This window comes from Lynx canadensis, chromosome B2 (genome assembly GCF_007474595.2).
Source record: "Lynx canadensis isolate LIC74 chromosome B2, mLynCan4.pri.v2, whole genome shotgun sequence".
Taxonomy (NCBI): Eukaryota; Metazoa; Chordata; class Mammalia; order Carnivora; family Felidae; genus Lynx; species Lynx canadensis.
The window spans coordinates 12,524,497-12,548,905 of NC_044307.1; the positions used below are offsets into that span (position 1 = coordinate 12,524,497).

General features: G+C 46.7%; 1 protein-coding gene across 8 annotated transcripts in view; it reads left to right on the forward strand.

Annotated features, from left to right (window-relative positions):
* ATXN1 (ataxin 1) overlaps positions 1-24,409 on the forward strand; it is a 396,156-nt gene that overhangs the window by 270,100 nt on the left and 101,647 nt on the right. Inside the window, exon 6 of one of the 8 annotated variants that reach the window (XM_030314794.1) lies at positions 10,522-10,602. The exons of the other annotated variants lie outside the window; for them this stretch is intronic. The gene's annotated coding sequence lies outside the window, so the exon portion shown is untranslated. The remainder of the gene's footprint in view (positions 1-10,521; positions 10,603-24,409) is intronic. 8 annotated transcript variants of the gene reach the window in all.

Sequence of the window (24,409 nt, forward strand, 5' to 3'; positions counted from 1 at the left end):
TGTGTGTTCCCTCTTATGTTTCTTCCTGTTTAGTCTTTATTTCTAAATTATTTTTTTTCTTTTACTTAAATACTTCCTTGGTTCTATTGCCCTTGTATCCAAATACTACTTTTCCCCAATCACTTCATTTCTGAGTTTTTGATTAGATTTGTGTTCCCTTGTTAACTTGTTTTGTTTTCTCAAGTTTCTTTTAGTTCTTTTGAAGTATTAATTTGAAGATTTCATCTGTTTGGGGGCATGTCTCTGTGGGAAGCAGGTTACTCTGATTTTTATTCCTTTTCTTTTTCTCATAATAACTGTGCATTGGATTTGACCACGATCCTATTTGGCGCTCATTCTTAAGTGAAATGAATGTCCCTGAATTTAGGGGCAAGGGATAGGCCAGAAAAGCTTTTCTAGCCACTCAGCTCTAGAGCTCCCTCTTCTGTTGTTCCCGTGAAATGACAAAATACGGTTCATACATTCTTAGCTGTCTCCTTGGCTTCCCTCCACTTGTATCCTTTCATCTGTCCCCTCGCTTTTCTTTGACCTCGCTCAAGGTGGATTTTGCTCTCCAAAGTTTTTCCTCAACTCAGTAGTTGAGTCCTAGGAAGAAGCTTAGTGTTATTGATTTTTTTTTTTAAGTTTATTTATTTTGAGAGAGAGAGCATGAGCAGCAGAGGGGCAGAGAGAGAGGGAAAGAGAGAGAATCCCAAGCAGGTTCCGCACCACCAGCACAGAGCCATGCGGGGTTTGAACCCACGAACCGGCAGATCGTGACCTGAGCTAAAACCAAGCGTCAGACGCTTACCTGACTGAGCCACCCAGGCGCCCCTTGATCTTAACAGATTATCAGCTCCATACCACTCAGACACTTTTAGACCCTCCTGTGGTCTCTTCCTTTCACCCCATGAACTGGATTCTGCGGGACTCCTGGCCAGTTTTGTTGCTGGGCCCCAAATAGCTCACCAGATTGCTTATCTTCCAGCGAGGATCTTTTGGAGATTTGGGGCTTACCATAAAGCCTACTCACTGCCTTTTCTCCAACTCTCTCCTACAGAGGTATCACTGACATTGTCACATATGTCATTTCTAAATTACCAAGGTCAGTAGCTCGTAAACCATTCAAAGATACAAGGTATGTCAGGGTTAAGGATGGGTTAGGATCGTGGACTCTCAGTAAATAGTAGCTCTGTGGTGGAAGAAAAAAAACCCATTGGATCTTTCTGGTACACATTCAAACGATCTGGGCGGGTAAGTCATTCTCTGCCCCTTTCTCTCCCCGATAACCCGACACCCCGGCAAGTTCCTGCCTCCCCAAAGCGACTTGTTAAAACTTTGCAAATGTAGTTGCCCAGTTGCCATTAACCATCACATTTTCCCTCTTGGCTTTTAATAGCTGGATAGGTTTACAGAAAAGAAAATGATACACTTTTTTCTATTTTGTGCTTTTCAAACTCTTTGAGGCCCTTCATGGCGTGGAAGACAGGATCAGCAAAGTCCGTAGCGTCTGTTACATTTGGCACCTTTTGGCAAAGGGTCTGCTTCCTGTGAGTTTAAATTTAGATCCACTGAGAATCTGAGAAATTCGGTAATGAAAGGAGCACTTTGGATTTTCCTCTTTGGGAGGCTTTCTTTATTAAATTCCATTAATGATTCTGTTCAGCTTTATTCCCATCTTATGTGAGAGACTAGAATAGCAACTCGAATTGCTTCTTCCCCTCACAGAGTTCTTTCTTCATTCGGCATTGACCGAGTGCCTCCCAGGTGCCAGGCTGGAGGGCATTCTCCACGTAACCACCAGCCTCTTTTCTCCATCGTATTATTTTAAGAGTTTCTCGGTAGCCCGCTCACCTAACAAGGGCTGTTAATGAATTTGTCTGTTTCTAAATATTTTTCTGGCATCCTCCTTGATGGGTTTTTAAGTGAAAATCATCCTGGCATAAAACAGACAATGTAAACAGTAGAGCGGGCTAGTCCTATAATTATATATGCTCGGAGTATGAGAGTCTACGGAGGGAAAATAACCTGGCATTCTTTAGTTCACTGCTAAAGATGACTAGGTTTCTCATTTAAAAAAAAAATTTTTTTTAATGTGTGTTTATTTTTGAGGGAGAGACAGAGAGACAGAAAGACAGAGTGTGAGTGGGGGAGGGGCAGGGTAAGGGAGACACAGAATCGGAAGCAGGCTCCAGGCTCTGAGCCGTCAGCCCAGAGCCCGACGCGGGGCTCGAACTCACGGACCGTGAGATCATGACCTGAGCTGAAGTCAGGCATTTAACCGACTGAGCCACGCTGGTGCCCCTGGGCTTCTCATTTTTAACTAAAATCGACTATTTCTAAGACAGAGAGATTGAACATCCTTTTTACCTTCCTCTTTATAACTCTGAAACCTGACCCAAGAGCTGGCATTTTCTGTGTTGTGTTCCGAATCAGAGCCCTGTGATGTGTCGCACTCGTAATATTTTAAATAGGGACAGGAAGGGAGGACAGATAAAGAAGAGCTGTTTAATCCCGCCAGAGGCTCTTCAGCAGCATCCGTGGTTCTCTTTCTTGGCTCTCTTTCTTGGCCTCTAAGCACGACCTCTAAGGAGGCCTTGGCCACGGTCACCGCCTCTCCAGCTAGCACGCTGCCGTGCCGTGAGTGCGGATGTCAGCAGGGCCACAGTTAGCGTGGCATCCGCTCCTGGACAAGAAGGCCCTGTGGGCAACGCGTTTCCAGATGCAGGGAGCTCTTCTGTACCGTCTGCCGCTCAGCTGCCTTGGTCATGGCCAAATCCTACTCTGCCCAGAGCCAGCCCAGCCATTTAGGAAGCGGCGGACAGAAAGCACATCCTCACGTGCGCTGGAACAAAGAGGAATACCACCAATCCTTTATACGCTAATGAAATCATGTAAGAACAGGAAGAAAACACGAGGAGTTACGATTTTCTGTGTTTCTCATTGGCAAATAGTACAGCAAAACTCTCCGGGAGTCTCGTCCGTTCTGTTGAGTGTTTGGCAGAAGAGTAGCGAACGGGGTTATGAATTGTCCCTTTGCTCACCAGCCACTTCTGGCCTCTACTTCCTGTGGCCCAGCTGACTGGCGGTCTGCTCGACAGCTTAGTACACGGGGCATGTGACAAACACGAGCGTCCCCCGAAGGAGACGGAAGTCTGCCACGCACCTGTGCTGCGCGGCCCTCACGTGTGTGACGTTTGCGTGTGCGGTTTGAGGCACCTCGGCCGTGGCCAGAACCTTCCATGCAGCCCGCGCACCTGTTACCGAGCGGAACAGTGAGGGCAGCAGCAGGTGGATTCTCAACATTCGGCAGCCCCAGAGCTCAGTCCTCAGACCTCTTCGGCTTTCCCGTTGATCTCTTAAAACCGTCTCAAAGCTGACAGCTTCTCCAGCCGGCCCTCTCCTTTCGGTGTCAGACTCGGATAGCCCCCCACCCGGCAAGCACCCCCATTTGTATGTGCCCTTGCCCTTCTCCCTCACCGGCCGCTCCCACTCTTCCCACCTCAGGAAACGGCAGCCCCCTCCTTCCATTTGCTCTGGCCAAAGGCTCTGAGGCCGCCCTTGACTCCTCTGTCTCCTGCACAACCCACCCCCCTGCCCCACACCACCCTTACCTCTGGCCTGGAATATTGTAGCAGCCTCCTCACTGGTCTTTCTGCTTCTACCTTTGCTGCCGTAAAGTATCCTCAACACAGCCTCCAGAAAGGACGTGTTAAAACAGAGTTCAGGCCTGGTCGTTCCTCTGATCAAAACCTGCCGATGGCCTGACCGTTCATTTCGAAGAACCAGAGACCTTATTATGGCCGAAAGAGCGCATCATAGCCACCCCTGTCCTGGCCCCTGACTTCATTTCCTGCTCTCTTCCCTCCCCCTCCCCCCAACTTAGCAAGCCCAGCCCCAGCCACACCAGCCCCCACCTCGATGCTCCTTTCTTACCATGTCAGGCAGGGGCCTACCCCAGGACATTTGGGCCTTCAGTTCCTTCAACCTGAAATGCTCTTCCTTAAGACACCACATTGCTTTCTTCATTTTCCCGAGGCTTTTGCTCAAGTGTCACTGTCTCCATGGAGCCTCTTTTATTTTTTTAATTTTTTTATGTTTATTTATTTTTGAGAGAGAGAGAGATACAGAGCACAAGTGGGGGAGGGGCAGAGAGAGAGGGAGACACAGAATCCGAAGCAGGCTCCGGGCTCCGAGCGGCCAGCACAGAGCCCGACACGGGCTTGAACGCGTGAACCATGAGATCATGGCCTGAGCTGAAGTTGGATGCTTAACCGACTAAGCCACCCAGGCGCCCTTCTATGAAGCGTCTCTTGACAGACTTTTGAAAATTGTGTTCTAGACCCCTGCCCTAGCTCCTTTTCCTTTATCTTTCTCCTTAGCATGTACCACCATTTAACGGAAAGTATTTCATGGTGAAGCTGTGTGTTTATTTCCGTGAAGATGGGTGATTACTTTTTGTTGTTGTTGATCATTCTGTCCCAGCGTCTAATGCAATGCCTGACACGCAGATCCTCAACAAATAAATTGGTTAAGAGAGCGTGGACAGCAACAAAAGACTAGCACTTATTGAACGATTACTACGCGTCAGGCACTGGGCGAAGTGATTTGTGTTTCTTAAGTCCCCCAACAGCCCCGTAGGTAGGTTATTTCTCTCCTTGTACAAACGAGAAAATGGAGCTCTAGAGAAATTCAGTATTTGCCTTCAATCTCATAGGTCGGTGGGAGCGGCCAGACATGATCCTGACCGTGCCCGTCTGCAGAGCCTCACCCTCTGCTGCCCCTGGTAAAAGACAACCCGTACACCCTCCGCTGGCTCCGGCTCGGCCCTTTCCCACTCCAGTCCACACTCCCGTCTCCTGCTGAGGTCGTCTGTGATCTCCGCGTCCTTGGATGTGTCGTGTGCCCTTAGCAGTCTCTTCTGACTTGATGTCTCAACCGCCTGGCCAGTGCTGCTCATTCCCTCCTTTCCACAACACCTTCCTCCCTTGGCGTCCTTCACGCCATTCTCTTCTGATGCCCATTCTCCCCCTTCTGGTCCGTTCTTCCGAATGCCGTTTTCAGCGTTCCTCCTCTGCATGCTCTCGACACCCACGGGCCAGCGCTCCTCGCGGCCCCGGCCTCGGGCCACTTCTCTCCTCCGGTTCCGTTCTCACCCCCGACGATCTCATCCCAACGGCCAGCTCCGCGAGGGACGCAGATTGCCGCATCTATACCTTCAGGCCAGATTTCTCCACGACCTCAGGCCTCTCTACCCGGCGGCCCGCCTGGCAGCGAGCTCCATTTAGACATCACAAAGGCACCTTTGCTGGACATGTTCAGGGCCAAAGTTATATCCCTCTCCCTCCCACCAAATCTCATCTTGGTCCCGTTCTCCACCTCGGCCACGGGCATCATCTGGTTACCCAGGACAGACGCCCAAAAGCCATCCTTGAAGTGTTCTTCTCTATTTTCCTCTGCCTCTGCCACCAAGTCCTACTGGTCCCGTGTCTTAAATATCTTTTGGATCTACCTGCTTCTCCCCATCCCCCCGGCTTCCACCTCCCTCTAGGATCGCCCACTTCGCCGACCTCCTTCCACCATGTCGAGCGATTCCCCATCACCCTGCACGTTTCTCCGAGAGCTGTTTTCACATATAAGCTTATCTATTTGTGCCATCATGTCGTATCTTTCCTGCCCGACCAGAATGGAAGCTCTATGAGTGTAGGACCCTGCCAGTTTTCTTCATTCAACCTGTACCCCCTGACAGCTTAGCGCTTGACCTATAGGAGACAGTCCGCACGTATTTGATTTGTTGGATGAAAAAAGAAGGCTGAGAGGAAGTGAGAAGAATATTCAAAAGCAGATAGAAAACTGTGCTGTATAGACCCATAACAAATAGATGGTTATTTCTAGTGCTGAGTCATCAAAGAAAGGTTAAAATTTGTTCGTTATTCTCCATTTTAGAAGGCAGGTACGTAGATATAAAATTAGGAAAGAAATCTTTGGGGTATCTGGGTGGCTCAGTGGGTTAAGCATCTGACTCTTGGTCTCGGCTCAGGTTGTGATCTCACGGGGCATGAGTTGGAGCCCTGCGTCGGGCTCTGCGCTCACGGCGTGGAGCCTGCTTGGGATTTTGTCTCTCCTTCTCTCTGCCCCTCCCTGCTTGTGCTCTCTGTCTGTCTCTCTCTCTCAATAAAGAAACTTTAAAAAAAAAAGATTAAAAAAAGAAATCTTAGAAAAATATCCATTCAGTAAGCAAAGTTTTAAGAAGGCAAAGAAAGGGGCGCCTGGGTGGCTCAGTCGGTTGAGCACCAGACCTCGGCTCAGGTCACGATCTCACAGTTTGTGGGTTTGAGCCCCGCGTCAGGCTCTGTGCTGACAGCTCGGAGCCTGGAGCCTTCTCCTTTGGTTTCTGTGTCTCCCTCGCTCTCTGCCCCTCCCCCACTCACACTCTGTCTGTCTGTCTCGCTCTCTCAAAAATAAACATAAAAAAAAAGGTGGAGAGATTAAGTTAATTTATGCCACTGCTTCATTTCCTGACAATGCAGACAAATGTTTACATGCAACTGTGAGTACAAATAGCACGTCCTCACTTATCCGTGCCAATAGAGGCTGAGGCAACACAGATAATTGAAATTACAGTGCATAAGGAAGGGGATTGATTGATTTGCATGCTTTTCCTTAATCATGGAGGAATTGCCAGAGAATCTAAAAAATGGGCAACAGGAAAAGGGAGAAACAGTAAGAATCTTGGATAATCCCCCACTGGATAATTCAGATTTAACTGGGTCTGTTTGAAACGTTTATTCATTTTTGGGACAGAGAGAGACAGAGCATGAACGGGGGAGGGGCAGAGAGAGAGGGAGACACAGAATCGGAAACAGGCTCCAGGCTCTGAGCCATCAGCCCAGAGCCTGACGCGGGGCTCGAACTCACGGACCGCGAGATCGTGACCTGGCTGAAGTCGGACGCTTAACCGACTGCGCCACCCAGGCGCCCCTAACTGGGTCTGTTTTGATGTGTGCACATGTTTCTGAACACGGAAAAGGATGAACCCACAAAATATTATAAATGCCAGTTTTGAAAGGCTTTTGGAAAATGCAGCTCATAGCATAAGGTATCAAATTAATTTAGGGTCTCACTTGTTTCCATCGGATTTGGGCACGTTGAATCCTGAGATAATAGTTTGGCGTCCGTGTTCATGGCACTTTTCACTTTTCGAAGATTCTCTGAGGCTAGAGGATGTGTGGTGACCCTCGTCTCCCAGATGAGGAAACAGGGGCACAGAGCCCATCTGTGGCTTACCTGGGCTTTGGAAATAATTCCTCGGAGAGCCATCAAGACCTAGGTCTGCAGACTGCGGCCGCAGCATCCCTAGTTCTGCTTTTGTTTGAGAACTGTTCTTATTTTCGTTCTCTTTCATGCTGCTTAATCCAACCTGTTTCGTCCCGCTGCCCATCACGTTAGACCGAAGAAAGAACTTAAAACGGGATGGGTTGTGTTTGACAGTAAGGAGCTGCACAGCTGAATTCCATCAAGCACAAATGTGCCCGTGGCCCCAAAGGCGCTAAAACATGACAGCGGTGTTTTATGGCAGCCTCACCTGGGCTCCGTGTGGCAAGACGATGTTTAACCTGGAAAGACATCTCTCTTTGTAGCGGCAGGTCTCAGTTATTTACTGCCTCTAAGATCTCCTAAGTCCACTTGGCTTTCCTTTTCTTCTTTAAAGGCCAGATATAAAGTTTAACTTGATATTGTACAGCCGTTTCCCCCCCGCGGTCCACGCGGAACTTGGTTTATCCGCTAATTGTATCAACGTTGCCAGTGAAGAAGTGTTCCAAAGGTGTGGATCACCAATTACCTTCTGGTAGAGCCATTATGAACTAATGACCAGTAGTAAGTATGTGCTCAGCCTGCCCACATGGAATGCAAAAAAGAAAATAAGATTTTTTTGCCTCCCATTTAGATAATTATTTTTTCAGTCTTCATAGATGTTTCCAAGATCTCTCCAGAGCTGCCTCTTTTCACCCAGCTCCCAAATCTGATGCACAAAGGAAAATAATTTGGGTCAAAACCCATCACGTGTTCGTTGTATTGACGCTGTAGAGGAAGTTAAACGCTGCACGGTGAAAGGCCTTTGCACATCTTTAGAGCAGAATATGATTGTTGCATGTTACTCTGAACTGAGAGGTGAGGATTTAGCTCTGTGGTGCCTCAGAAAATATCAAAAGAGTTTTAAAACATTAGTTTTGAGAGATTGGAATACATAGAAACTCAGAGTGTTTGAACGTCGGCCCAGACGTTGGCAGACTTCCATTCAGATTTCGTTGTGAGTAAAATGTGTACTCAGCAACTAGGTTCAAGCCCTTAGTAGTTTGTAAGCACATCTCTCTGCTTTTTCTAGATCGTTGCAGAAAAAAAAAATAGGTTAAGCAAATTTTGTGGTGGAGCTTATGCGTGCACAGACATGTATAAAGCCTCTGCATCTTCCAAACTTGGAAAGCATATTTTAACAGCACAAGTATATCTATGCGTTTGATCTACATCAGAGCCTCTCACATGCTTTTTAATTATACCGTTTAAATGTTTTACCTATTAAATCTGTTTGGTCTTCAAGCTGTAAACATCACACACAGCTAATAAGCTTTAGGAAAGAAAAGGAAATTGACATTTAGTATAGAGGTTCTACAAAACCAATGAAAAACTATGCAAATGAGCTATAGAACAGACAGATTTGCATATCCTTGTTGGTTTCATGATGATATTCTCAGCATGAGCCTGGCAGACTTGCCTTTTTACCTCTTGGGATGATGCATGTACTAGCGGTCGAGCCCTGCAGGGTCAATTTAACAAGTGTAACATTGTGATTTTCCATGCGGTTTCTCAGAACCACTGAGCAAAATGCTGCGATAAATAGTGACAGAGGAAATCGATTTTTGAAGTAAATACTTTTGGAGGACGGGGGTTGGGAGGGACACTCTACCGCTCTTTAATGTTGCCAAGGTAGGACAAACAATTTTTGGTACCGGTGCTGTGGCATTTCAAAGTACACACACATACACACACACACACACACACACACACACACACACATCACTCGCTCACTCACCAATTCTGACACTCTCTTGTTACCATCATGCTCACCCCCCAAAACTCCTGCTCAGAGACTGGATAGATTTTGCAAGCCTCCTTCGGCTGCATCAGGGTCTCATCAGAAAAGGAAGCTAAGGAAATCTGCCTTTGCCACCGTCCTGTTGGAATAATAAGTAGCCTGGTTAATAGTACAAAGTGCCAGACATTGATATATGGAAGCATACTTGCATAGTGGCTAAGAAGGATTCTGATATTGTCAGGACCGGGATTTGAACTCAGCTCTGGCATCCCTCCCTACCTTGGTTTCTCACCCATAAATGGGCATAATAAGGTGGTAGGGAGATTAAATGAGAGTATGCAATCTACTCCCAACTACCTCGCTTATGGTAAACACCTAATAGTGCCATTATCTTGAAATGCTTTCAAAATTATCACCATGTTTTACTTTGTGAAGTGCAAATTTTTTTTTAAAAAATCGAAGTAGCTTTCTGAAGAAGAGAAAGGAAATGAAATTCACCCCTGAAATGTACTTGGAGAATTTTAGAGGGTCTTTTCCAAGTTGTTATAAAACACCTCTGAAGTAAATTTGCCCATTTCTGCCCACACCAATTCTATAACATTCCAGGGATAAAATCTGCACTTGGGTTTAAAAATAAAACGGGTAGAACAAACTGAATTAGAAGTCGTTGGCAGACATCCCCCCCAGCAGAATGTTCTCTCAATTGGTGGTATCGCAATAAAAGAGAAAATGTATATATTTTTTTAAAGCTGCCCTCGCCACCCCCCCATCCCTCCAGCCAGTTGGATTTCTCTCTTGTAAAAACCCCAGTATCCTTGGATTTCATCTCACCCCTCCCTCTGATATGTGCACCCCCCACCACTCCCACCCCCTGAAAATAAACCACATCCGCATAGACACATCCTCCTTCCCGAGAAATCGCCGGGCAGTGTTGTCCTCTGATACCGTATATGTGCATACTGGACTGCACGGAGGGCCGTCACAGAAACACGGGAGGCTCTGATGTGTTCAGTTGTGAAGACTGCCAAGAAAGAGAAAAATTCTCCCATGTATTCCCATCTCTCCCGCCTCTTTTTTCTTCGGTAAATATTCAGGCCCTTTTTAGAGAGGCTTTTGATAATGTGTTATCCCAGCAAATGCCATTAACCTGCATGTACATAGGACTCCCCGGTCCTGTAGGAATGGCTTCGTGAAGAGAGTCCGATAAGATGCAGTTGTAGGATTGGGTGAAGGATCCTGTCACCACACACACACACACACACACACACACACACACACACCACAACACTCACATGCATGCGCACACACACACACACACACACCACAACACTCACATGCATGCGCGCGCACACACACACACACACACACACACACAACCCAGCCACCCCCAACCCCTCATCACCATAGAAATTATGTAAAAACTAGACGTTCTTCTCTCCCTCACACAGGCAATCTCATCTTTCCCAAAAATGGAAGGGGAAAACGCTTTCTTTGGCTGAGCCATATGCAAAAAATTATGGAACATCTGTGTAAGTAACAACATACAACAAGACAAATTATTGGTGGTAAAAGGCAAAACCCTTGTTTCAAAAACATGTCTGGAGATAGTGTGTATACAGAACCTTGCTTTGTGTTAATTACGCATAATAACTGTCAGCTTTGCAGACCATGGGCTGGGCTCTCAATAACTCAGGGTCTTTTCCTGTTTTGTTCTATCCTTCCTTCCTTCCTTCCTTCCTTCCTTCCTTCCTTCCTTCCTTCTTTCCTTCCTTCTTTCCTTCCTTCTTCCCTTCCTTCCTCTCTCCCTCCCTCCTCCTTCCTCCCTTCCTTCCTTCCTCCCTCCCTTCCTTCCTCCCTTCCTTCCTCCCTCCCTCCCTCCCCCCTTCCTTCCTCCCTCCCTCCTTTCTTCCTTCCTTCCTTCCTTCCTTCCTTCCTCCCTCCCTCCCTCCCTCCCTCCCTCCTCCTTCCTTCCTTCCTCCCTCCCTCCCTCCCTCCCTCCCCCTTCCTTCCTTCCTTCCTCCCTCCCTCCTCCTCCTTCCTTCCTTCCTTCCTCCCTCCTTCCCTCCCTCCTCCTTCCTTCCTTCCTTCCTTCCTCCCTCCCTCCCTCCCTCCTCCTTCTTTCCTTCCTTCCTTCCTTCCTCCCTCCCTCCCTCTTCCTTCCTTCATTCCTTCCTTCCTCCCTCCCTCCCTCCCTCCCTCCCTTCCTTCTCTCTCTCCTTTTTGATTGATGTTGAACTAACTGTATAGCTTTATTTCAATAGTTGCTATGACCTGGACAATGAAATGAGAAACACGGGGGACTCGGTGGCTCACGTTTGAAAATGCAGTGGTGGGCAGATGGCCCCCTTCACCCCTGATCCATCCACAGTTAGCTTCCAATGGGAATCGAAGACCAAGGTGTGGGCCCCAGCCGGCACACTGTCTCACTGTGTGACCTTGGCAAAGGGCGCCCTTAGCCGTTTCTGCCTCAGTTTCTCTACTTGTCAAGGGCGACAGGGTAACGGTTGTGCTTGCGGTTCTTACGCGGATCGAATGGGACTAAACTGTACAACTCGGGTCCTGTCCTAAGAGAAGTTCTGACGTTGTTGTTTTGTTCGCTGAAAGGGCTCTCGGCATCTCTCGAGCACCGTGTCGTCGGCTATCTTTGCGTGTCTGCCCGTGCCAGTGGGAGACGTGGGGTCCGTCCAGTCAGTGAAGGAAAAGGCGTTTACAAGACGGGTTGTCTCTTTATGGAGAAGGGGTAATGGGACAGAGTTGAAATCTAAGGTTCTTAAGGAGCGAGGCATACCGCAGCCACAGCTCAGCAGGTGCCCTCTCTTCACCAGAAACCCCCAAGCTCCCCGCACAAGACGAGGAGGAAGCAGGTGCAGGGACTGGTAGCCAGGGTGATCTCTGTCAGCCTCCCCAGCCTTTCTTCCCTCCGCCCCCCCGTCGGTAGCCCATGTTCCAGCCACGCCTAACTCCCATTGTAATTCCGACGTTCCCTACGCGTTCACATCCGTGTTCCCCTTCATTCCGACCCAGCCCACGAAGCACCCCCCTCCAGACTTCAGCATCCCCACTCAACACCTGTCTGTTCCACAAGCCCATCTAACCACAAAGCCAGCCTGTCCCTCCTTTGGGTTACCAGATCCCATTTTAATTTTTTTTAGACTCCTTTGCTATTTATGACGCTTAGCACTGCCTGCCTGAGAGCGTAGTTGGCTGTGTGACCGCCGGAGCAGAAAAGGGCAGCCCGGCATGCCAGTTAGACGTGCAGGCGCTGGCGTGAGCCTGCCCGGGGTTCAAATCCGCCCTCTGCCATCTACTAGCACTGGAATCGGGCTACACAGTTACCTTCTCCGTCTAGTTTCCTCCCTTGCAAACTTGGCTGAAGAGGAGCTACCTCGCAAACTTGTTGCGAGGCTTGGATGAAAGCCAAGGTGTTACAACGGTGCCTGAGCACTTAAGAGACATTGGCTGCTGGTAGTCCCGGCACACAGGAGAAGACGGGCCGTGTCTTGTTTATGCTCGTATGCTCTCACGCTACACGCAGAAAAGACCCGATCCGTAAACAGCAATGTCAGTATCAGGTACATTGAGCAATGTGAAATCTGTTCGTTTGAGTCAGCTAAATAATTCAGAGTGCAGCAAGCCTCCTACAGCCCCCCATCCCTCTAGTCACTGAAAATCTGTGAGGAATCAAGAGTCTTTCAAAACAACCTCAGAGCCCTGTGGAATACATTTTCAATCGTCTTTATACGTCTGCTTTCTCTTTTGGGTGCAGACAGTTAGCAGAGCCCGATTATAAGGCATGCATATGTATGCAACATTATTTTGCAGAAGCTGAATGAAAGAATGGGAGTTGTATCCTGCCTGAATGTTTCCATCCAGGCTTCTGGGGCTTAAGGCCCTAAACAGCGGAGGCAGTTAAGGTCACTTTAAAAATGGAGCCCTTGATGCTGTGGCCCCAGCTTTAGATGCACTCACCACAAATCAGGTAGAAGAAAGTACGAGAAAAAATCAGAACTGAGAGCGACCTTTTCTTCGGGCCTTTGTAATAATACTGGATGTGTGAGAGTGTGGTTTTGAGTGCTTGTGTGCGTGTGCGTGCGTGTGTTTAACCTTCATGCAAGAAACAAGAGAGTAGTTTCCCCTTGAAACCAGCCAACCCTCCATGAAGCTTATCTCAGTGGTTCTGAGTTCACCCCCCACGACATCCGTCATGCACAGGGCAGTCCCCCCACGGCAGGATTAGCCAGTACAAAATGCCGGTAGCACCGAGGTGGAGAAACGCTGGTGGGGGGTGTCTATCCTATCTGCCCTGGAGACGACATGGCCCCCATCAGAGGCCACCTCTGGACCTGGACCATCCACTTCCACCAAAATCCTCCCCCAACCCCTGCCGTTCTTCCTACCTCCCCCCACCCACCTACCCACCCAGGAAACCCAGTCCATGAGGATAGACTCGGGGTGGGGAGCGGGGAGGGTGCTTCAGGTGAGGATATACAGGGGCTTGTTCCGAATCTGTCCTTTGCCAGCAGATTATTTCTACTCACTTAATCTGAATCCTGCCTCGAATTGGATCTTTTACTATTGGGTTTTTTCTCAATTTTATGGTTTCATAAGACAAGATACATGCAGAAGTGGGGAAGGGTTAAAGCAGGAGGAGAGTGCTGGCTGGAGGGAGAGGGACACCAGAAAGAAAAAAGGAGAAAGAGAGAGAGAGAGAGAGAGAGAGAGAGAGGAGGAGAGAGGGAGAGAGAGAGACAAATGAAGACCTGCTTGGTTTAATGGTCTGGAGTTTTCAGCTAGAGGTTTGTTGCCAAAGTCTTGCCATCCTACACACACACACACACACACACACACACACACACACACACACGTACACACACACCCCGCTCCTCCACCACACGAAGGCCAGGTGGCTCCTGCTTACATACATGGCTTGGCACTTTTACTCTTTGGCTAAGACCATTTCGCACATGAACAACACAGCCTCCTCCCAGAGAGTTGTCATCCATCTGCTTCCAGAAGGGCTGTCTGTTTCCCTCCGAAACTGGTCCAATCAACATTTTCCTTTGGCCAGAGTGGCTTACCAGCAGCTTCTCCATAAGGTCCATAATTGCAATTTCTCATTCTCATTTGCCTGGCTGGCTTCACCCTTCTGTCCTCTCTCCCCGCCTCCCCAGCCAGCCCCTTCCCTGCCCCCCACCCTCAGCACCCCTCCTTTTCTGTGAAGAAGCCCTGTCAGAATGAATGACAGAATCAACTTCCTTCCTACCAAACGGCTCATTACTCATGACTTGAAAGCAATGTTGCCTTCTGTCCTCACAAGGTTTTGCAGATTTCCCCCAAAATGATCCTCCTTCCAGAATGAAATAGCGGATGAATGCCTTGCCTCTCACTCTCTCTAAGCTATGCTACTGTAGCAGTGTTGTGGGCAAATATGCCATTGAGTCTTCCCTTGTGATCCACTCCAGCCTGTCTTTCCCCATATGCTTGCGGCAGACCGTGGTTAATAGCGGTCTGTGAGCATCTGAGGCTAGCTTGGGAATCTGACTGTAATGTCACCATGCCGAAATGGTGAACACTCTCTCTTCTTTCCGGAACACAGGGTCATTGCTCGCTGGCAAACAGGTTATGGGACATGGGCCACCACCCGTGACATTGCCGCCATGTTTGCAGTTGAACAAGGGAGCATGTGACGGGCACATGGTGTGTGTGTGGGGGGGGGGGGGACCAATGTCTCAGTCCTGCCACCTCTCCCACATGACTTCTCATTCCTAAATTTTGGAAAGTGAGTAGCACAAGCAGGATGGGTATTGTGAGGACCAAAAAGCAAATCTGATAATAAACTCTTGGGATTTACAAGAGAAATGTCCACGCTGAAGCTTTAGGGACCCGTTTTACAATGGAAAGATTTTATAAAAACATCTGAAGTCTGCTCTTTGGAAGGAGAAAGAAAAGTCGGCAGGATTCTTAAGAAAGTATGGAGAACCTACAGCGCCTAGGGAGTATGAATTATACTTTTCTGTGGTTCGCCACTGGGTAAGCAGGACCTATAGCTAGACTTTGTCTACCGTAATATGTTTGGAACATTTCTAGACCGTATGTTAAGGGGTAGACACTGTTAAAATGCCACTGTCCAGAAAGGCATTTTGAACAAGTACACTTGAGTGAGGAAAGCAGGTGCCTGTTGGGTCACTTTTGGTGAGCAGCTTGGCACAGTGAGGCAAAGCGGGCTCCCTTTTTCCCTGAAGGTGAAGTTTGCGGGTATGGAGGGGTCCTAAGACAGAAGGCACCTGAGGATATTTGGTTTGGAGCTGGTCCATGGAACCCTGACATCAAGCATCTTTAAAATATGAAAGAGTTAGGAGATCTAGTGCTTTGCAGCATTTTAGATGAAGAAAGGCAATAGCGAGGATATTGTTCTGTGTTGAGTTGATTACTTTTATACGTAATGGGCACAGTCTTAGAGTCCACAGATGCATCTGGAAATTCGCATTCATAGGAGGCCCTGGGTAGACAGTATAACAGGGAGCTGCCGACCCAGACCTGGCCCCATCAGATGGTCCTGGAAGGTCTTCAGAGGAGACATAGGACCAACAGTGGGGCTGCTTCCAGCCAGGCTGGAGCAGCTCTGAATCGTCTTGAAGGTCCTGGATGGCTCCTTAAGGGAGTCATGGAGCACCCACACTCCCATCACCCCTAGAACATGTCTCTCTTTTCCTCTTCACCTTGACTCCTAATCCATTCAGAGAGCCTAGCTGATTCTGTCTTTCATAAAGCCATGCCCAGGGAGATCCTCCAGAGGCTTCTGTGAACATTCCCCTGACCACCCTTTGGGGCAGCTCTACCTTCTAATGTGGAGGTAAGGACAACACGGAGAATTCCAGTTGATTCTCCATGGAATAGCCAGTTGATTGTGTGGCATGATCTGTTGTGTCCCTGTGCCTGGAACAATGGGCAAAGCCTGGAAATAAGTCAACGCCATGTCGATACCACATAGGCAAACTTGGCCCATGCCGCCGGGGTCAAATAGAGAGGTACAGTCAGTAAAGTCAGGCTCCCAACGAGGCTGAAAAGTCAACTGTGATTATCCACATGGGCTGTGTGGATGGTTGCAGATGACCGAACAATTGTGGGTGCAGCCCACCCCTACACACTCGCGCGTGCATGCACACACACACACACACACACTCATGTGCTTCTCGCCTGCCTTCTTTTGAACCCGTAGCTCTGATTTGTCTTATAGCAGCAATTACCTCAGAGCAACAGTCACAAAAGAAACGGAAAGCCAGCAAACCTGAGTTCTAGGCGGTGCTCACCACCTGCTCTCAGGACTGTTGAGATCATACTCGAACAGTAATACATCAGAGATGGCATTTCAGTTTTCAGACTTGTCGATTAACAAAGAAAATATTATTCAGAGATTGGTGTGTGATTATAAGGATTCTCTCCATCCCCCAGCCCTATCACTCAATGTCCCTTCATTAAAAATGAATTTTAGGGTGCCTGGGTGGCTCAGTCAGTTAAGCATCCGACTTCAGCTCAGGTCACGATCTCGCGGTTCATGGGTTCGAGCCCCGCGTCAGGCTCCGTGCTGACAGCTCAGAGCCTGGAGCCCGCTTCGGATTCTGTGTCTCCCTCTCTCTCTGCCCCTCCCCTACTCACCTTTTCTCTCTCTCTCTCTCTCTCTCTCTCTCAAAAGTAAATAAATATTTTTTAAAAATTAAAAAAAAATGAATTTTAGAGTTCCCTCTCCAAAATTCATTACCTGAATCAGATCACAGGTCAGATGACAATACTCTTCTTTTTGTTGAGATACAATTGTACGCATAGCCTCCTGCAAGTTCAAGGTGCATTTGATACATTTACGTTTTGCAGTGGGACGTGTTGATTTGACACATTTACATTTGACAGTCTGATTCCCACCATAATTAACTAACACCTCTATCGCCTCCCATAATTATCATTTCTTCTCTGTGTGGTAAGAACAGGGTCTTTGTAGGGTCTACGAAGAGCAGAATGGTGGTTACCAGGGGCTGGAGGAGGACTGGGGAGAGGTTGTTGAAAGCTCCAAACTTGCAACCACTTGTAGATAAATAAGTTCTAGAGACCCGTTGCACAGCATACTGATTACATAGTCATCAATACTGTGTTGTAAACTTCAAAATTGCTAAGACAATACTTTTTCTTTAAAGCACCTTACTGGAAATACTTTTTTTTTTTTTTCCCATCGTGAACTTTAACGTCTCTGGTTTCCCTCTGGCTTGTAAAAATATGAAAGAACTGAAATGAGACCTCATTGGTCCCAGTCAGGAAAGCGGAGGGGACAGAGGGGACGCAGATCAAAGAAACATCTCTCCCCTGCAATTGCTGTTACCATGTGTTCATTTTTGTGTCGTATTTGCCCACCCGGGGAGGAGGAGGAGGAGTCACAACTGGGTCTTCATCATGAAGGGCAAAAGTGTAGCTAGTTGGATGGTGTCCATTTTTTATTTGCTCGGCGACCGGCGGGGCCTCTTAAGGTTGCCGCCCCTCGGTTCATTAGTGAGAGTTCGCTCTAGAGACAGGAACAAGACTCACAGATGCTCCTCACCAGGTTACAGAGGCTCAGAACCCTTCTTTGTCAAGTGTCTCCAAGAAGTGGGGAGCCGTGCAAGTCAAGGAGGAAGAACAGCACTAAACGCAGCCATGTATTAGCTGTCTCGCAGCGTCCGGTGTTTTCAGACAAAGGTTTGGAAGGTTCCGGTGGGACTTGACTGTGGCCGACTTTAATTTGTCGTACTGGTGGTTGTCCCAATGACCTCCCGCTTGGTCTGTAGGAATGTGAGCCTACGTTCGCACACTCACTCCTCCCCCATATGCATGTGTGTTTGACCTTGCCCTCGCCCTTGGGATTGTGTATAACCTCATCATATAATACAATGAATGACCTGTATATATAGGAGGCAGCCTGGTGTTTAACTCTATGGTTTTTTGTGTTCAAAATACTTTTTTTTAAAGTTTATTTTCTTAGAGAAAGAGAGAGAGAGAGCAGGGAAGGGGCAGAGACAGAGGGAGAGAGAAAGAATCCCAAGCAGGCTCTGCACCATGAGCACAGAGCCCGATGTGGGGCTCGAACTCATGAACCGCGAGATCATGACATAAGCTGACACCAAGTCAGACACTTAACCGATTGAGCCACCCAGGTGCCCCTCAATCCATGTTTTGAAAAATGCCTTTTTCAGAGGAAACGGAAAGACTCAAACCCAAGAAGTCTGAACACTTACACATCCCTTTTCACCTTGTAATCTCAGAGTCTTATTTATCTATTATTTAAAATTTACCTATTTTAGGGGCATTTGGGTGGCTCAGTCAGTTGGGCGTCCGACGTCAGCTCAGGTCATGATCTCATGGTTTGTGGGTTCGAGCCCCGCGTCGGGCTCTGTGCCAACAGCTCGGAGCCTGGATCCTGTTTCAGATTCTGTGTCTCCCTCTCTCTCTGCCCCTCCCCTGCTCATGCTCTGTCTCTCTCTTTCTCTCAAAAATAAATAAATGTTAAAAAAAAATTTTAATTTACTTATTTTAGTCCTGGTTTATCCCAGGAGGGGCGGGCAAATGTAACTGTTAGTGCACTAAGTGATTTTGTTTCTTTTTTTTTTTTTTCCTGCTCTGCCCTTGCTAATGTTAAAACGACACTGCTGGTTGATACGCGGGTGATATGTGCCGTGTTAGTTTTAGTGCGAATAATCTCGCCCTCTCAAGGGCATGTGGACTGATGTCCTCCCACACCATATTAGATACAAACCTAGAGCAAGAAGGCCAGGAACAACAACAACAAAAAGCTCACGTTCCCCTGGCCGCTTGAATTGGATGAACCTTGTAAATAAATACCAAGTGGTCCCCTGTCCTAAATGTGCTTCCACTAAATTCCAGCTGGGAACCTTCCGGTTTCACGTACGCATCGAGAGGAAATCATAGCAATCATCGTACCCAGCAAAAGGGGTTTTTACGCCCCCCAGCCAGGAAATGTGCACACATCACATGGAAATCGGGGTCAGACAGGGTGACAAGCAGCTATGCAACTAACGAGAAATTATGCAAAATTAGATGGATTATGTACATGTTTTCAGTTTTTGTCTCTTAGCAGTTTAAACCTTTAATTAAAATACACATGACAGGGGCACAGTCTGTAACTATCAGATTTTATATGCTCTGGTTGTAAAGTAATAGCCTTCGGAGTTATTTTTATGGGTCATTCTATCTGGTGGCAACTTAGAATATAAAGCCACGTCCCAGCTTCCCAAAAGTAATGTCTGTTTTCTCACTTTCTAATAATTACTTCAGGTCTGAGAGGAAAGACTTGTCACAGTGAATACAAATTAGCCCGCTCCAGGGTACGACTAACTGGATTGTTTGGGTCTGAGTTTTATCCCTTTGGGGCAGAGTACAACATCATTTATGGATGTCTGCCTGTATGCATGCTGTGTAGACTTACTCAGGACACCAGCACAGCTTCTAGGACAGTCTTCCTAATACAGTTGCCCCTTGAACAACGCGGGTTTGAACTGCACGGGTCCACTTAGGCATGACTTGTCTTCAGTAAATACAGTGCAGCACTGTAAATGTATTTTCTCTTCCTTACGCTTTTCTTAATAACATTTTCTTTTCTCTAGCTAACCTTACTGTCGGAATACAATAGGTAGTACATACAATACGTATGACATAGGTATTAATTGACTGTCTATGTTATCAATAAATCTTCCGGTCAACAGTAAGCTCTTCGTAGTTAAGTTTCAGGGGAGTCAAAGTCACCTGTGGATTTTCAACTACGGGGTGGCATGGAGTTGGTGCCTCTGACCCCCCCACATTGTCCAAGCATCAACTGGACCCTATATTGTCTAATAGCTGAGCTGTTGTTAAATAAAAATGTGCATGTGTTTGGAATCGTTCCCCTCCCCCCATCCTCAACCTCTTAAGTGATACAAATAGTAAATGCATCTTAGTATTTATTTAGGAAGCTGGCATTCTGGGACTGGCTTACAAGATAGCTCATTTGTTTGAAGGTCCCCAGAGACGGCAGAAGTCATACCATCGTATCAGCAGCCGCCTTCATAACACAGAAGTAAAATTCAGCATAGAGCACTCCAACTCGGTGTTTATGGGGAACACCGGTGCTGTTGTAATTCCCATTTGGTTCAAATTATTTCGTGGGGATCTACCTAATTGGCATTAACGTGTGGCTTTCCATCATTGTAAGGGCACTCTGACGTTGCAGCAGAATATTTGCGGGCTATATCCTCCAAGGCAGCGATGTGGTGTGTGTGTGTGTATATATGTTATATAAAATGCGCCATCACCCCGAACCATCCCTGGTCCTTATATCTCTCTGCACCGAAACTAAAATGCCCTCTGATGGTGGCCAACTAGACCAACGAATGAGGGCTGTCTCTTTCAAAGCGCTACAGACAATGGGATAAGCAGCGGTTACTGGTCAATTACCTGCCCCCCCAAACACACACACACACCCCACAGGCTTCCACTGCCCTCTGCTGGGAGTGAGGCTGGTTCGGAGGAGAGATGTGGACTTGCCAGATGCTGGCAGAAAGCCCCACGATTCCTTCCACTGTGTCTCTGCCTCCCTCCCGGCCTAACCTTGCTTGCATCTTGGACCTCAGCGGTACACATGGCCAGCTGCTCAGCACACACATCCAGCCATGTTGCCCTCATATCCCTTTCTCCTCAAGGCTCCCCTTGCACCCTTTGTTGTCATATTTGCTGATTTCTTTTTTTTTTTTTAATATTTATTAATTTTGAGAGAGAAAGAGCGAGCACGAGCAGAGGAGGGGCAGAGAGACAGGGAGACGCAAAATCCGAAACAGGCTCCGGGCTCCAAGCTGTCAGCACAGGGCCTGATGTGGGGCTCGAACTCATGAAACATCAGATCATGACCTGAGCTGAGGTCGGACGCTCAACCAACTGAGCCACCCAGGCACTCCCATTTGCTGATTCCTTTAAAGGAAAGCATAGAATGTGGTCCATCCTGGGTCTCACAGCTTCTGAGAATGGCACCTTCCATGCATAGCACAGCGCCCGACAAGGGAGGAGAGTAGTCCTTCTTATGGCAAGCCATGTGGGCATCTTCAGTCATTCATCCTGAATATTACTTTTAAAAATATAAAATACGCTAAAAAAATCGGATAAGTAATGGGCAAACGAGTGGAGGCTTGGTTATGAATTACAATAATGATTCTAATAGATAACACTTATTGGCACATTATTATGTGCCAGGCACCACGCTAACATAGCTGCGTGTATCAGCTCATCAGAACCTCATGACAATTGTGAAGCATATGTACTCTTATTATCCTCATTCAATAGAAGAGGAAGCAGGGACTTTGGGTGGGAGGTGGCATCACTTAAACAACATCACAGCTGGTAAAGGAGGAGCTGGTTCAGTGAGGGCTGACCAGTGAATCATCTGTGGGCAGAGCAGGAATAAAGTCCCAGGCTGCGGGCAAACATGAGGTTCCCACCCAGATGCCGTGTGGTAAATTCCATCCCCCAGAAGGTCCTGAAGTAAGAACATGTGGGCAAAACTCCACACCATGACTTAGGTCCACATCAAACCAATTCTGTCTGTCCAAGGAACTGATAGAAGTTTGTTATGTCCTTGAGACGAGATCGTTACCGTTAGCACCTACGATTTTATTCTGAGCGTTCCGCGGTCAGGCAGTCCAAATCTCACGAGCGATCCTTGCTTCTCTGTTTCTTCTTTGATTTGACTTATGCCATGCCATGCATTACAGTGGATCTCTGCACGTCCTCCTTTATTCCAAAGGCCACACATTTCTGAAAGCCTCTGTGCTTTTTCAGGGGCGGGAGTGGGTGGTTAATGTGCCTGAGCAGAGAAGCACTGCTTAGTGTGGCCAAAACAAAATCCATTTCTGTACAAAAACTAAAACTTTTTACAAGGAACCAGGGATTCATAGTTTAGAGGAAGCACATAATAGCACAAGGGAACAATATCTACTTTGGCAATGAAAATAATTTCAGAAATTGCATCTTCTAGACATAAACAGTTGAGCAGGAAGAATTCTCCATTAATTCTTCCATTTAATGAACATTTGAGCACCTATTATGTGCCAAATATCTTTTTAGAGCTCTGTTACAACGTTCACTTCTGAATCTTTTGCTGAACCAGAACAATTCAGGGCATGCTTCCGTTAATCACCCCAGCTCACTTCTCCACATTTTCATTCATTCATTCATTCATTCATTCATTCACATAGTTTTTAACCTCAAGAGCACTGAGGTTAAAGATGGAATTGACATAAAGGGCTTCTGAGAAGTTGATTTTTGAACCAAGTCTTAAAGGATGAATTAGGGTAGTAGCAGGTGGAAAACTGGAGAATCATATTCTAAACATAGATGTCCCATTTTGCTCACATTTGTCTCTTCCTGATAACAAGCTAAAATTTAGAAGTCCCCAACCGGTTGCCGCAAATCATTATTCCATGCTAGATTTATGTAGTCCTGTCTTTCTATAACAGTCTGTAAGTTGTCAAAAAGTACACATGTATATAAATTGTTACTGAATATGGTTTGTCTTGAACTGATCATCATTGCCAGTGAATGTTCAATAATGTTGTATGGAGTTTGGCTATATTGTTTTGCTGCATATCTACTTATTTATTAGACTTAGATCTCCGTGTACTGTTGCATCGAGTGGTAGTATCCTGTAAGTAGAAGATGTTGATGATGTATGATTAGCCTTCTTTGGGGAAGAGTCATGGCTTTGTTCTTCAAACCCAAATGGCATCAGCTTTTTGGTAGCTAGATGTAGTATTCATAAACTGAAACAAAACAAGGAAAGCCATTAAAAAAGTTGTCACTCCTTTTATTTATCGAAGAGACATATAATCAAATGCTTTGTCATTCTGATTTCCCTTAAGGATCGTGGCTTGGAAATGATTGGCGTTTTCCAACGTATATTAATTTGTTCACTCATGTATTCGTTTGTGTATTCCATCAAAACTTGTTAAAGGCCTATTCGGTGCGAGGGGCTAGGCCACATTCTACTGAGTATACAGTGAGAAATGAGGTAGGGTTTCTGCTTTTCCAAACACTGAAGGTCTACTGGAGGAAGGCGGACATAGCCATAACACAAGGAGAAAGAGATAGGAACCTTGAAAGAAATAGGTTGAAAATGGGATGGGATTCGGCGGGGTCTGCCCTCTGTTAAATAGAATTCTATATACTGAGAGGAATAAGAACCATAGTTGGCGTGTATGGAATACTTAGGACGTACCGGCACTCTTTCAAGTGCTCTTTGTGCGTTGTCTCATTAAATCCCTGCGACAGCCCCGTAATGTAGTCATTCCTCTTATATCTCACAGATTGCCCTGTTGTATAATACTCTGCGGTTGCCCTGTTGTATATTCCACGGTTATAGCGAAAACTTTGTCTATCAAAGGCCACACAGATAGAGGGTACAAAGGAAAGTAAGTGTGTAATGTGACATTAGTTATTGGGCCAGTAAAATCTCTCTAATTTAGATTGTTCTGGGTGGAAGTCATTATTACTTACATTAGTGACTTCGGTGCTGGCCCTGTGTCCCCTCACCATGCACGATTCTCCTTGCACTCGCTTGAAGAGAGGGAAAAAAATGATTCAAAATGTTCCCTCCTTCCCTGTCGTGCCTTTAGAGAATTCTTGCTTCTAGAAGAGATAAGAGGGAAGGAGACTCTCAGAATCCATTTTGTTCCATACTTAGAACAGGAAAGCTCTAGATAACAGTGGAACAGATAAGGTTTGAACATTTCTTTGGGCAATAACTAAGGGCTTTTGTGGGGGTTTTTTTTCCATTAAGAAAAATGTTACTTAACTTACCTCGTCTTCATTAAACAGTCAAAGGTAAGTTAAAGTTGTCACATGCAGTGGCCTAGCTCTTTCCCAAGGCTGGAGTAGGGGACTCCAGGCTCCTGCAAGTCTCATTCATGGGTCCCTCTGTCGCCTGCATAATGAAATGTAAACGTTATTCCCTGCAGGAATCAGTACATTCCATTGGGATACAAATGAATAAGGCCTTCCATAGCAATATCTAACTTCTGCCAGAGTGATCTTAGGAATTTGAATTCCGTTTTTACTTTTATTAGAAATTATGTTTTAAGAGCTCTCTTGACAAAGACATAAAAGAAAAATGAATTGCTCATGTTAGATTTATATACGCATATAGCAACTGTTGTCTCGCTGCTTAATGTTAATTAATTGGCCGTCGTTTTATTTTATTTAAGCCTTCCTGTTTTAAAACTATTATTTCTGTTGGAGAAACCAAGGCATAAGGTAATTTGCCAGAGGACACAGTTG